Here is a 12,734-nt window from a genome sequence, read left to right as displayed (position 1 = left end):
AAGGAACTAAAAAAGAGAAGATGGACGATCCAAGTCATCCATTTATACTAATAATATACAAATGTGACAATGTGCCCTTCTCATTGCCACCCAGGGTTATATTTAGGGATGCCAGGGGAGCTCTCTTTCCCCTACCTTCTAGGCACCAGCTTTCTGAGCATCAGGAAATGTCTCAACATCTTGGACACTGACCCTAAATTTGCAGGATGTTTTCTTACTCTGTGACTACCCAGAAAGCCTCAGATAATTTATCTATGCTTCTCTGCCCTACCTCTTGCTTTAGAGAGCCAAAAGCCTGGAATGCTTCAGGAGGATGCCTCTCAGTTCTCTGTATTTCTTTGTCTTGGACAGCTGAAAACATGAAGTGCCTCAGGTAGATTTCTCTCAAGTCCCTTGCTGTGTTCTCACTCTTTGGCCTGCTATCCTGGTCCTCAATGAAGGACCATGGGAAAGTGTAGGTGAGTGAAGGGATATTCACTCTATAGCTGGAACTTCTCAGAAATTTAATCTATTCCATCAGCCTATGCGCAGCCAAACTACACGTCACCATTACATTTTATGAAAGATATGAATAGTGTCTCTGAGCCAGAGAATGTGGCAGGTTCCTCCATTTTTTGCAGCTTAACCAAGACAGAATATTTCTACTGTGTTTATACTCTCCATTCTCCGATGAAGAATTTGTCACTATCTAGATTTCAGTATATTTTGATTTCTTTGCATCTTTGGTTCTTTGATATGCTAAAAGCAACACATTTTCTCTTATTCAATTGTATTAGTGATTAGAATCAGAGCAACAATCTCTTGTATTTTATACAGCCTATGTAAAAAAACAAAACAAAACAAAAAAAAACAACTTTTCATTATTTTTAAATGCATTTTCTTAACTATAAATTGATTTGTAACTGGTTGCCAAACTCAGATCAGTTTGAAACAGTCATACCCCTGATGTCCAGCACTGATATTGGTGTTTCTTTGCACAGTAACATACTTGATTCTCTATCTCCCATTGAATACATTCATTTGAGTCATCCTTGCATTCTCTTACACACTATTCTCCAAGCATTTTCTATTCATATGCCATTTTTTCTGTCCTACAAAACATCTACTCCATTGTTTAAAATGTTCTTTATATTAAACTTATCGTACATGTTCAAATTCTACATATCGTTCAAAAAACAATTCAAATGGCTGTTTCTTCTACTAGACTACCCTGATTTCTCTCTCTCTCTCTCTCTCTCTCTCTCTCTCTCTCTCTCTCTCACTACATTTTCTTGCAATACAATTTTTATTAAATAAATTTACAGATCTAATATATATGTTTATGTAGAATTTGCCTTTCAAAAAGTATTACATTTACCAGCTATATTTCCCTTACTAGATATTACATTTATTATGAACAAAATTTGCCATCTCTATTATTCTATCTTCAAATGTGCCTTGGAAATAATATGTGGAAAGCAATTTATTAAATGAATACACAAAAGAACATTCAAATAAACCCCAAATTTACCTTTTTACTTATCTTTTATGGGCTGTTCACTACCTATCACTTTTTAAACATCTGTTTGCTATATATGTATATATTTACTTGTAGTTGCTTTCTGTCCATTTTTAATTATATTTTCATCAAGAATGAATAATGCTTTATTTTATTTATATTTTTTCACAATGTGGACTACAAAAAATGTTCTATAAATAACAAAAGGTGAAAATGTAGCATATATGATGTGATAATTTAACAAAAATAATCTATATTTAAGGATATTCATTATACAAGGGTGGGTAAAAGTAGTTTTATAGTTCTAAGTATGTGAAAGAGTTTATTCTTATATTGTTATTTATTGATTATTAAAAACCTAATTTTTCCAATCCCTCTATTAATCTATCCAAAGTTATGTGAAGCATTAAGAATAGTATCTGGCCCTGGCTGCCGTGGCTCAGTGAATTGAGCATCAGCCTGCGAACCAAGTGTCGTTGGTTCAATTCCCAGTCAGGGCACATGACTAGGTTGCACGCCAGGTCCCCAGTTGGGGGTGCATGAGAGGCAACCACACATTGATGTTTCTCTCCCTCTCTTTCTCCTTTCCCCTCTCTCTAAAAACAGATAAATAAAATAAAAATAAATAAAAAATAAGAAAAAGAATAGTATCTGTAAATTATTTTAACACATCCAATAGCAAAAATACATACAAATGCAACATTTATAGAAAATGCATTTGTGAAATAAAAACTAGAACCACAAGTCAATGAAAATACCATAATTTTGGCCAATAAAAATATAATTTCTTTACTTAGAAATAATTACTATTAATCAAAATGATAAATAGATACATCATAGGGCAGATTTAGATGTATTATCAACATTGATTTATTGAGTGTTCTAGACTATATTTGGGGGTTGTAAGTTGCATACTTCCATTTTATTTTTAAATAAATACTTATAGCTAACTTTCACTAGTATGCTTAACTAATATTTTAAAAAGCAGTTATATATGAAATGTTCATTTCAAAAAAAATTCTGTAAAGTTCTGTGACACATACTGAAAAAGGCAGTATTTTATAGACAAACACAGGCAGATAACTCATAATCTTCTCTACACACTAATATTTCTTCAGATGTCAGGTCACCTGTGAAATATTCACATAATAGAGGTTTTATAATTATGTCTTCAAAAGATGTCTGAGCATTTTACTTCTGCAAATTAAGGTCTATTTAATATGTAGGACTATTAAATCTCACTAATGCTTAGATTAAAACATCTGTTTGCTTTCATTTACTGTTAGCTGTTATAGGTGACTTTTTAATGACTATTCTTCATACAAGTTATCATGTAAATTTTGTATTGCTGATTACATCCAAAAAATGGATTCCTAGCAGTGAGTATACATGTTTTAAAAAATGTGGGTTCCTTTAAAACTTCTTGATGCATTTTTCAAATTTTCTTTTCAGAAGATATACATTGATATAAACCCTGACAACAGCTTTAGAAGTTTTAAGTGAGCTGGCTACAGTCATGTGTAATAATTAGTAATTTCTGATAATTATTGTAAATTTGCATGGAAATTTAAAAATATTTAAAATGATATAATGACTAAATATTTTCTAATGCTTGTAGAATGTTTGCATGTCAACTTCTATAAAGTGTTTAGAATATCTTATATATTTTAATAGATATTCTTAATGTTCTTATTTAACAACTCTTCAGGAGGTGCAAAGCATATGCTCATTGAAATAATTAAAAATATTTTTGCTTTAATGAAAGACAATTATTTTGACTAAAGTAAACACCTGTCACCTTCCCATTCCAGTCTGTTGAACATTGCCTGCTCTGAGAGGTAAGTAACACAATTCAGCAAAACAGGCCTTTATCTGTGTATTGTAGTTTGTAAATAAGGTCTTTTTCAAGTAACACTCTTCTACTCAGAGAGTTACTGATGATATTGATTTTGCTGTTACTTGAGAGAAACATCAAAAATAAGTCTTGACCTTAAATACTTATACTAAAATTCTATACTCTTGAATAGACTCTGACTAAGGCACCTTTTTCTTTAGAAGTGTTTTTGACTAACTGAGGAATACTTATTACTTCTAGAAAATTCCCTTCAAATTTTTTATCAGCATGAATTTGCTCAACCCTTGCTCATTGATAATAGTTGCCTTATTCAACTCTCATCTCTCCATATACATTAGGAATTGCACATTATTTTGACTGATGCCAAGTTGTCTGTAGTGCTTCCTGAAAAATAAAAGTATTGACATATACAAATTACCATTAAACAAAAACCAAACAAAGATATATTAATTAGGAAAAATAGGATTAAGCATAATGTAACTCTGGTCTTTCCAGTTAAAAATTATACTATATACACTTGTTCATTGTGTTAAAACACAATCTCAGTCCTAATGGTCCTAAATTTATAATATCATGTTGGCCAAAACGCCCATTTAGTTTTTTTCTGTAAAATAATAGACACATTCTTCATTTTTACCAATAACTTTATTGATTTGGATATTTTGAGTATGTGGGCTGTCTTGCACTACTGGCTTCTAGTGGGTAGAGGCCAGGGGTGCTGCTAAACATCTCCTAATGCATAAGACAGCCCCACAGCAAAAAATTATTTGGCCAAAATGTCAACAGTACCAAGAAACTTTGCAAACCACTTTTGACATATTTGATCACTCACAGCACCTTTTCCATACATTGCATACATTTTTTTCTTTTTTTTTTTTTTGCTTTTCAGTTGCATTTTTACCTTTCTTGAGATAATTGTGGGGGCATGTCCCAGCTCAGTACAAACCCTCTGTTCAGCAGAGGTTTTGGGATCACAGAGGAGGAGAAATGTGTTGACCCAGACACTGATTTCTGTCTCAGAAGAAGAGAGGTAGCAATTCTCTCTAGAGCATAAAAGCCCCGACCTCTCTTTTCCCATGCCTTTTACTGAGAAAGGTATGTACAGGAGCATATGTTCAGGATGAATAAATCACCAATCAGCTTCAAGCACTTGGATTATAGATAACAATGCAAGGAACACAGTAAACATTTTAGATCAGGGTTCAGAGAACATTCTGGTGTCAGATGACTACCAGATGCCGGATTTCATATGTTTTCTGGGCTTTGATCTAGGACATTCTATTGACATTAAACAACTGATAAGAAAAGCAGAGCAAGCTTCAAAGCATAGTACACATTCTTTAAGTCCAGTTCCCATGGGAACCGTTAGAGTAGTTATCAGGTCATATCTGCCTCCTAGCCTTCCCAGTTTTCCGATCAAGACTTACAGGCCTCTTTTAAGGCCTGGCTTGTGGCAAGGCTACGGTTCCCAATACCACACAAAGTGTCCCTCACAAATAATAAAGCATAAGATAGCAAAAATGTTGTGTGTCTCCTTCTGTCCTCAATATTAAAATGGCTGTGCAAAAATCACCAATTTTGATAACTTTTAAAAAAAAAATTTGCTGATATGACAGCTGTCACAACACAATCTAACAAAATTGTTAGATGAAGTTAATGACAATTAAGCACTACTAGAGCCATCTTATGGAAAAAACTAAACACATTTTTTGACCAACCCAATAACATATAATTGTCTTCTTACCTTGTATTATTCTTTATTCTGTAAAAAAAAGAATAGTTTTAACAGTTTAAACCATTTTAAAGGGGGAAATCACACATGACAGATACTGTATGTGATATGCAAATCCTATAATATTTAAACCTGGTCTTTTACAGAAAAACTTTTCCAACTTTAATAGAGTGCATATGTAAGTCTTTTAGCCTACTCATGATGGCATTGTAACTTCATTACTTAATCTCTCCATCTCTGCACCAAAAATGAATATTAACAGAAACATTTAAATACTTATCTAAATTAAAATCCAAAACAAATTTACCTGTTTATGAGTAACAAAACAGTCTTAGGAGCAACTGTCTATGCAAAGACAGTCAAAAGAAAGGTGTTATAGCATTCTAAATAATTTTTAAGTGTCTACTGGAAATCTTCAAACTCATGGAAGATACACTGTAAATATTGAAAAAGTAAGAATTATGAACAAGAAAGAGGAAATAAGTGAGAACAAATTTTTTAAAAATAATAAAGAAAGATAATCTTAATTAAATAATTTAAAATAAGTAAAGCTACATAAAAATATACTCAATATCTGGTATAATATTTAATTTGAGAATAGTGAACAGGTAAATTAGTTGTTGAAAGAGATTTTGATAAATTATATCATAATGTTGTCTAAAGCAACAGAAATAAATATATAAAAACACTAACAGGCATTGAGAAAATGACAAGGTTAGATTATAGGAGTTTGGGAAGAATCTATGAATAGATGGAATATTTAAGAAGAAATATTTAATAAAATAATGAATCAAATTATTCCAGAACTGAATAAATACTTGATGAATCACAATTGAAAAGGGCATCAAGTGCCAGGTAGTATGAATAAATGAATGAATGAATAAGAAATACAAAATCTGTCATAGCTCATTTAGACAAAGAGAACTATGATAAGAATTGTCGATTAAGAGATTTATTGTAGGTGTTAGAATATCCACCATGTGGGAGTTGCTTAGAAATTTTTATGCAATCTTGGCTTTTGTATATAACGTGGGTGTAATGCTATGGGTTAGTCAGGAAAAGAAGTTGGACTCCAATGGTGAAGTGACAGGAAAAAACCAGACAAACTATAACTTACGAGAATAAACTGGATTCCATCCTGACTCACACCACCTCCAATTATAATTTTGTGGGTGACCGGAGGAGCAAACTAGTGCCCTTTTCCATGGTATTGTACAGTTATATGTATTAACCCAAGCTGACGAAGAGAACCTGCAGAAAATGGAGCCACTGCTGTCTGGGTGCTGCCCAAACCAAAAAGGTGAGCTGGCGGATTCACGCTACACAGAGCTTGGTGCTCTGCCCTCACGTTTATATAACAAAAAAAGCTGTTTCTTTACTGCCTTCCAAATCGGATTGAAGTTTATCATGTAACCAGTCCTGACCTGATACGACAAAGGGACGTGAGCTCTAGAAAATGTAATTTCAGCTTCAGTTGGTTGACAGTGCAATCTCACCACACTGCACACCTGGAAAAGTTAGTCAAATTGCAGAATGTCAGACCTAAGAAATCTTATGATTTGCCAGAGACACATGACAGACAATTTTAAAATATATGAATATTATCCTGACAGCAGAGACATCATCATAAACAAATGATGTCAGTAGGTAATGGAATGATATCTTACTGGAGGTGAGGTGAAAAATTATTTTCCTGGAATCTCATTTCAATCAAGCTCTCAGGAGTAAATCATAAAATAAACATTTCCAGACATTCAAATGCAAAGATAATTTCAATACAAAATAGGCCTTCAGAAAAAATACCATTTGTTAATTTAAAGATGGCTTCCAAATAGTATAACTATAAAAACAGCAATCCAACAAGAAATGAGTTACCTAAAATTATAATATCAAATCTTAAATATAAAGCAAAGAACTGACAGAATTAAATTTCAGCGAAAGCTGTTTAGACAGATTGGCCTGTGGTTTCTTTGGCTCTTGGCTTGTCTCACGTTCCATAAATGCAAACACGGTTTTGATGGTGTACCAGCAGTACTACAAATTTGAAGACAAAATCACACGTTAAGCATGGAGATGGCAGCAATGTAGAGGGAGCTGGTCCCTCTGACATGTTTAGGTGGCTTCCCTGTTGTATACAGACTGAGAACTTTTATGGGGAAAATGGTCTGTTTTTGTTCCTCTTAACCAGGCTTTCTTTTGCATAAATCCAAAATATTATTTTTGGTTTAAATTAATTTTTACTGTGTTTTTTCATTACCATTTATTTTCCTCATAAGATTACATTTATTATAGCCATTATAATCAAATTTGGAAGAGAAGCCTAATTGTACCTGAAGTAAACAATACAGGGACAAATGTAAAAACAAACAAACAAGCAAACAAAAATCCACCACATTAGTATCCACAATTGCAACATGATACGGTAAAATTAAGGATAGAGACCAGATCATAATTGGCTGGAGTGTGATGCTAAAGCTTTCATTTACATTAAGATGAAAGGAAAAAGTTCAGAGCTAGGAATGGATGGAGAGGAAAGCAATATTGTGGTGTCAAGATGCTTGAGAAAGAGATTACTGGGTTATAAACCTGGCAGGTGGTTTATAAAAAGATTTACATCTCAAAGGACAGATAAGGCATTTAGGATTACAAGTTCTCTAATGTAAATATTCAAAAAAGGAAGGAAGGAAGGATGGAAGAAAGGAAGGAAGATCAGGGGCTTAAGAGTCTGAAGAAGTTTATCTCGTCGGCAGTCGTCCGTCTCGAGAGATGATGGTGTAGCTTCTTAAGAGTCTATCTGCACCGCCGAGAATGGCTGTGCAGTCTGACTTGGGAGTGACACGGTATCTGTCTCCTCCCGTGTTGAATCGACATCTTGCGATGACGCTGGAGTGTCCTCTCCAGTGAAGCTGAAGCTACAGAGCCTGGGCGGGGTGATATGGAGGGTCTGCTGTTGCCCATGCAGCAGACCCCCCCTCTCTTCGCAGCTGAAGGGTCCAAGGGAAAGACGGAGTCAATACAGCTTGGCTTCAGGTGCGCCGCAGGAGTTGCCGGTGTTGACTACAACGTCAAACCGCCTTAGGGACTCCGGCTCCGGATTTTCTGTCGGGGTTTACTCCCTTAGCCTTTCCCCTGAAGAGGTATGCCGCAAGGCAGCGGAGGTTTTTTGGAGTCAGAGTTTTCCTTCTCTGAAGAAGTTTATCTAGAGTTTAGTTAATCTAAGGAAAATTTAAGGCCATCTTGGTCAATATCACATGCAGCTTTAGAGGCAAAGACAACAGCCTTAAGGAGAATGCTTAGCTAGATTAAATAGTCCTACATTTGTGAGGTTAAGTCCAGTAATACATCCAAATGAACACATGAGTATCTCCTAGCAGTTGTGCTTCCCTGATTGAATCCTAACTGCTGTAGAGTACTCAGACAGAAGGAAAAACAGTAGAAATAACATTTGGAGAGATGTACATTGCATGTAGTGGCATATAGAGATAAACACATGATAAGGTATAAGAATGTGTTAAGAATCATTTGAGCATGACTTTTGCCTGCTCTGCATCTCTAAAGCAGAAACAGTCTTTGAGGGGAGGTAGAGGGATACTAAAGGCTTGACCTTGTGTTTGAGACAGCAGATTTAGTCATGGTTCATCACATAGCTGCAAGCAGGGTTCCACTCCCAGGTATGTGTACAGCAGGAGCAGTTCACAGGATAGAGTGCAGGGGTGCTGCAGAGGCAACCAACGGGCAGTGAGTCTCAAAGTAAGCAAGAAGAAAAATATCTACTGAGTCTAATATAAAAAAGAAATTTTTTTTCCAGAGTGTGGACATTCTGAAAGAACCTTGGGGAATATATAAAGGTTGGCAAAAGAAACTGTTCTACTTAAAAGACAACTGCACTGATGTTTAACAAAGGAAATGAACAGAAGTGTAACTGTTTCCCACGTGTTTGAACAGAAGAGGAGGACAGATGAAAAAAACAAAATTGAAGTGCATGTTCTTCCCAGAATTTCAAATCAAACACATTAGGAAAAAAATCTACCCTACTCTGAATTTTAGTGTTATGAGTGGAGCATCTTGTTTGTTTTCCATACTAATAAAGTTAATTACCGGCCACTCATTACTATTCTCTGAATTATTCAAACCTTGTACAATAAATAGGGGCCCTATTAATCCATACCCTCTCTGTTACTCTGTTACTCTAGCCTTCTTATACAAGTGCTGGGAAAATTGATAAACAAAACTGAAGACTGGAATTTTGGAGACCAAAAATTACCATGGGAGATTTTTGTTGTTCCAACTTGTTTTTACCAAGCACACACACACACAAACACACAAACACAATTTTCTTTTTAACCTTATAGTTAGTGGAACTTAAGGTTCATTTTTTTTTTAATAAGGTTTACTGATATATAACTTACATTCAGTAAATTATTTTCATATTTTTAAGTTGAGTTCCATGGGTTCTGTAAAATGTGCATACAACCCTTAGGTACACCAAAACCTTCTGTTTTTTATAGATTGTTTCTTATTTGTTTTGCTACATCACTTTTTAAAATTAAATAGCTCTATTTACATATAACAAAAGCCATTTATTTAAGTGTAGAATTCAATTAATTTCAGTTTAGTTTTTAGTGTCTGTGGAGTGTGCATGAAGCTAGCTGACATTAGCGAACTGTAGCATTTGGCCACTCGGTCTACAGACAAAAGGCCCTTTCTGCAGAGGTGAGGCACACAAGCTGAGGCATGTACAACTTGTTTTTCAGCAAGGACCACAGGAGAGCAAACAGCAGAGACACAAGGAATATAAGTGTTTTTACCAGATGGTAGCAATTCACCAAGACTACAGTCATCAAGCTAATTTAAGGAATTTGTTCCACATTCCACATTGGTGGCCATACCTACCCATTTCTGGTACAGAGTAGATATGGGCAAGCCAAGTCATGGTCCGGAGAGTTTTTAGGAGGTGTGACTAGCCTCTGAATATAGGCTCCTGTGGCTTAGCAAGAAAACACAACTTCTCTCAAGAATGCTTGTCAGAGGCAGACACTTGATTCTAAAGGACAGAGGGCTCTATGAACTCTGGGAGTGAGGTCTGGGGGGCTGAACAACGTGAACTGCTTCTCAGTTCCAGGTCAGCAGCATTCCGATGTGATCATGTGTGCTGTTGAGATTTCAGCTGTACATTGTTAGTGCTCAGCTGCCTGAAATACTTAGATCACCCGTCATGAGGTGTGTCTTCCATTCAGGACCTTGCATGCATTAAAATGCAGGCACTAACTGACTTCCAGATTAATGGTACCTCCTGCATTTGCTAAAATACCACCTCCAGTGTATGAGCTAAAGGGGACTCCTGGATGCTTATGCAAAAGTGACAAAGAAACCTTTCCTAGGAGGCAGATTTCCTAATCCTGAGGCATTCCACTACCAAGCAGGACTAAAACACCAGTTCCAAAAATAGGAGCAATGTTATGTTACTTCATAGACTTCACACAGTCAATCCAGTACTGTCACGTTAGAAACAGGGCTCAAAGGGAAATGGAAATTATAAGATTAAACATAATGGAACAATCCCTGGAGGTAATGTACATGTGTCATATGAATATTAATTTTGTGCTAGTTTCTCTCCCAACTGAATTTAAAATCTACAGAATGTGAATTCAGGACTGGGGATATACACTGACTGTTAATTTGGTGAGCCCCAAATCAAGGTTTTCTTATTGTTCACTCATCCCCTCATGTCCAGGTGATTTTATTCTCAAGCCATAGGCAATATTAAGTACTAGCTCCTGGCAACATAATTGTATCTGTGCTAGCTGGCTTGGGTTCTGTGTGCCATGGATTGCTAGATGTAGAGGGTATAAGGCCAGGGTAGTAATTCTTTTTGTAATAATTCTTAGTATACTTTGAAATAGAGGTTTATCAGAGACAGACATGGAAATAAAATACTTTCTGAAGCCCTGAAGGAAATATACATACTAATCCTTTGGATACTTTGAAAGGAAGTATATCAAAGACAGATGTGGAAATAAACACTTTCTGAGGTGCTGAAGAAATATACCTATTTCTGTGAGAGCTAACTCTGAGTATGGATTCTGAAGAAGCCAGATTCTGCCCTGGCATTGAGAACCCCTAGACTTTAGATGCAACAAAATACAAAGGTGGGGAAGAAGGATTGTGGATTTTCATTTCTTTAGAATGCTAATCTTGTCTTCGTGCAAGATAAATAGATTTTGAACTTTTTTTCTGGTTTGTGATTTAACTTCAAAGAGAATTTACATTTGGAATTTAACTTCGCCATGGTACATAATATTAGGGCAAGATATATATTCTAAAAAAGCAGATCTATTTACTGGCATTTTTATCACTTGGTTAGCTTTGCACATCTGGGTTTTAGACTACTATAATATTTCCGTTGGTGAAGAATTTTGAGCTTTCATGGAAAATGTAGCTGGACACAATTTGGGGAGAGAAGTAAATGAGTTAAGTGAATTTTCAGCCTTGGTAAATCACTGGCTTTGGTGTTAATGTGATCACTGTACTGTTCTTGTATTTCCCAGACTTTTAGGCGTAAACATCCAGGGTGTCACACGTTGTTCCAGGAATGTTGACAAAAGTGCGAAGCCTCAGTGTAGAACTGTTCTCACAAACAGTGATTCAGATCTGCCTTCCTACTAGTCATCCCCGCCCTGAGGCAGATCATCTATGTGCCTAGTCAACCCCACAGGCTGAGGGTTAAGGGAATGGAAAGTTGGCAAAACAGAAAGTTGGTTTCCATGAGGAGGAATGTCGTTTTCTAAACACCTATCTTCTCAATTTATACACCCCTAACATAGAGAAATTATAAATTAGTGATTGACACTTTCAAATATACCCTGGTAAACTCTGGTAATCCCTTCATTCCATTTAATATGCTTTCAGAATGATTTTGACTTGAGTGAAAGTATTTTCCCATTGCTCTTCCACCAAAAATTTTCACTGTGTGCATAATGGTGCCTGATTCTGGAGGTGCGTATTATGAAACAAACTTGCCCAAATAAATGTAAAGAATACCAATTTGGCAATTATTAGTTATTAATGTAAAGTGTGTATTAATATGTGACTCCTTTGTTCTGTTTTCTAAATAGGAAAGAGAGTACACTTTACTGATCCTCCTTTGGCGATCTTAACAAGCATTAGTTTGCTTTAACACATAACATAAATATTACTTCCCTTTTTATAGACGTAGTCACAGGAGTAAGAAAGAAAGTAACAAAAGTAATGGAATAAATGTGTGGTACTTTAAAACATTAACTCATAAAAAAAAAAGTCTATCTAAGATATTTTTAAACTAACGTACTACACCTTTTTTGTAATAATATATTAAACAAAGCATTTTCCTTTCCTCGGTTTTGCTAAATGATATAAGCAATGAGAGAAAAAAAAAATTACACACTTTGCAATGAGAAGTATTGTACATGCCTGGTTTTAATAGTGCCTAAAAATGGATTCCTGATAAAAAGCTTTTGTAAGGTTAAGGAAAGTACTTACAAAGATAAATAGGGTACTTGAGGACAACCAGTGAAGTATAATTGGAAACACTATAAAATGCCAACATAATGAATCTCTCCAACATTAGATGTTCTGCGAACAGCTATACTTTTTTTAATGAATGTTGAGAG

The sequence above is a fragment of the Furipterus horrens genome, unplaced genomic scaffold (genome assembly GCF_987537825.1).
Source record: "Furipterus horrens unplaced genomic scaffold, mFurHor1.1.pri manual_scaffold_5, whole genome shotgun sequence".
Classification (NCBI taxonomy): domain Eukaryota; kingdom Metazoa; phylum Chordata; class Mammalia; order Chiroptera; family Furipteridae; genus Furipterus; species Furipterus horrens.
Note: the sequence above shows the minus strand (reverse complement) of the source record.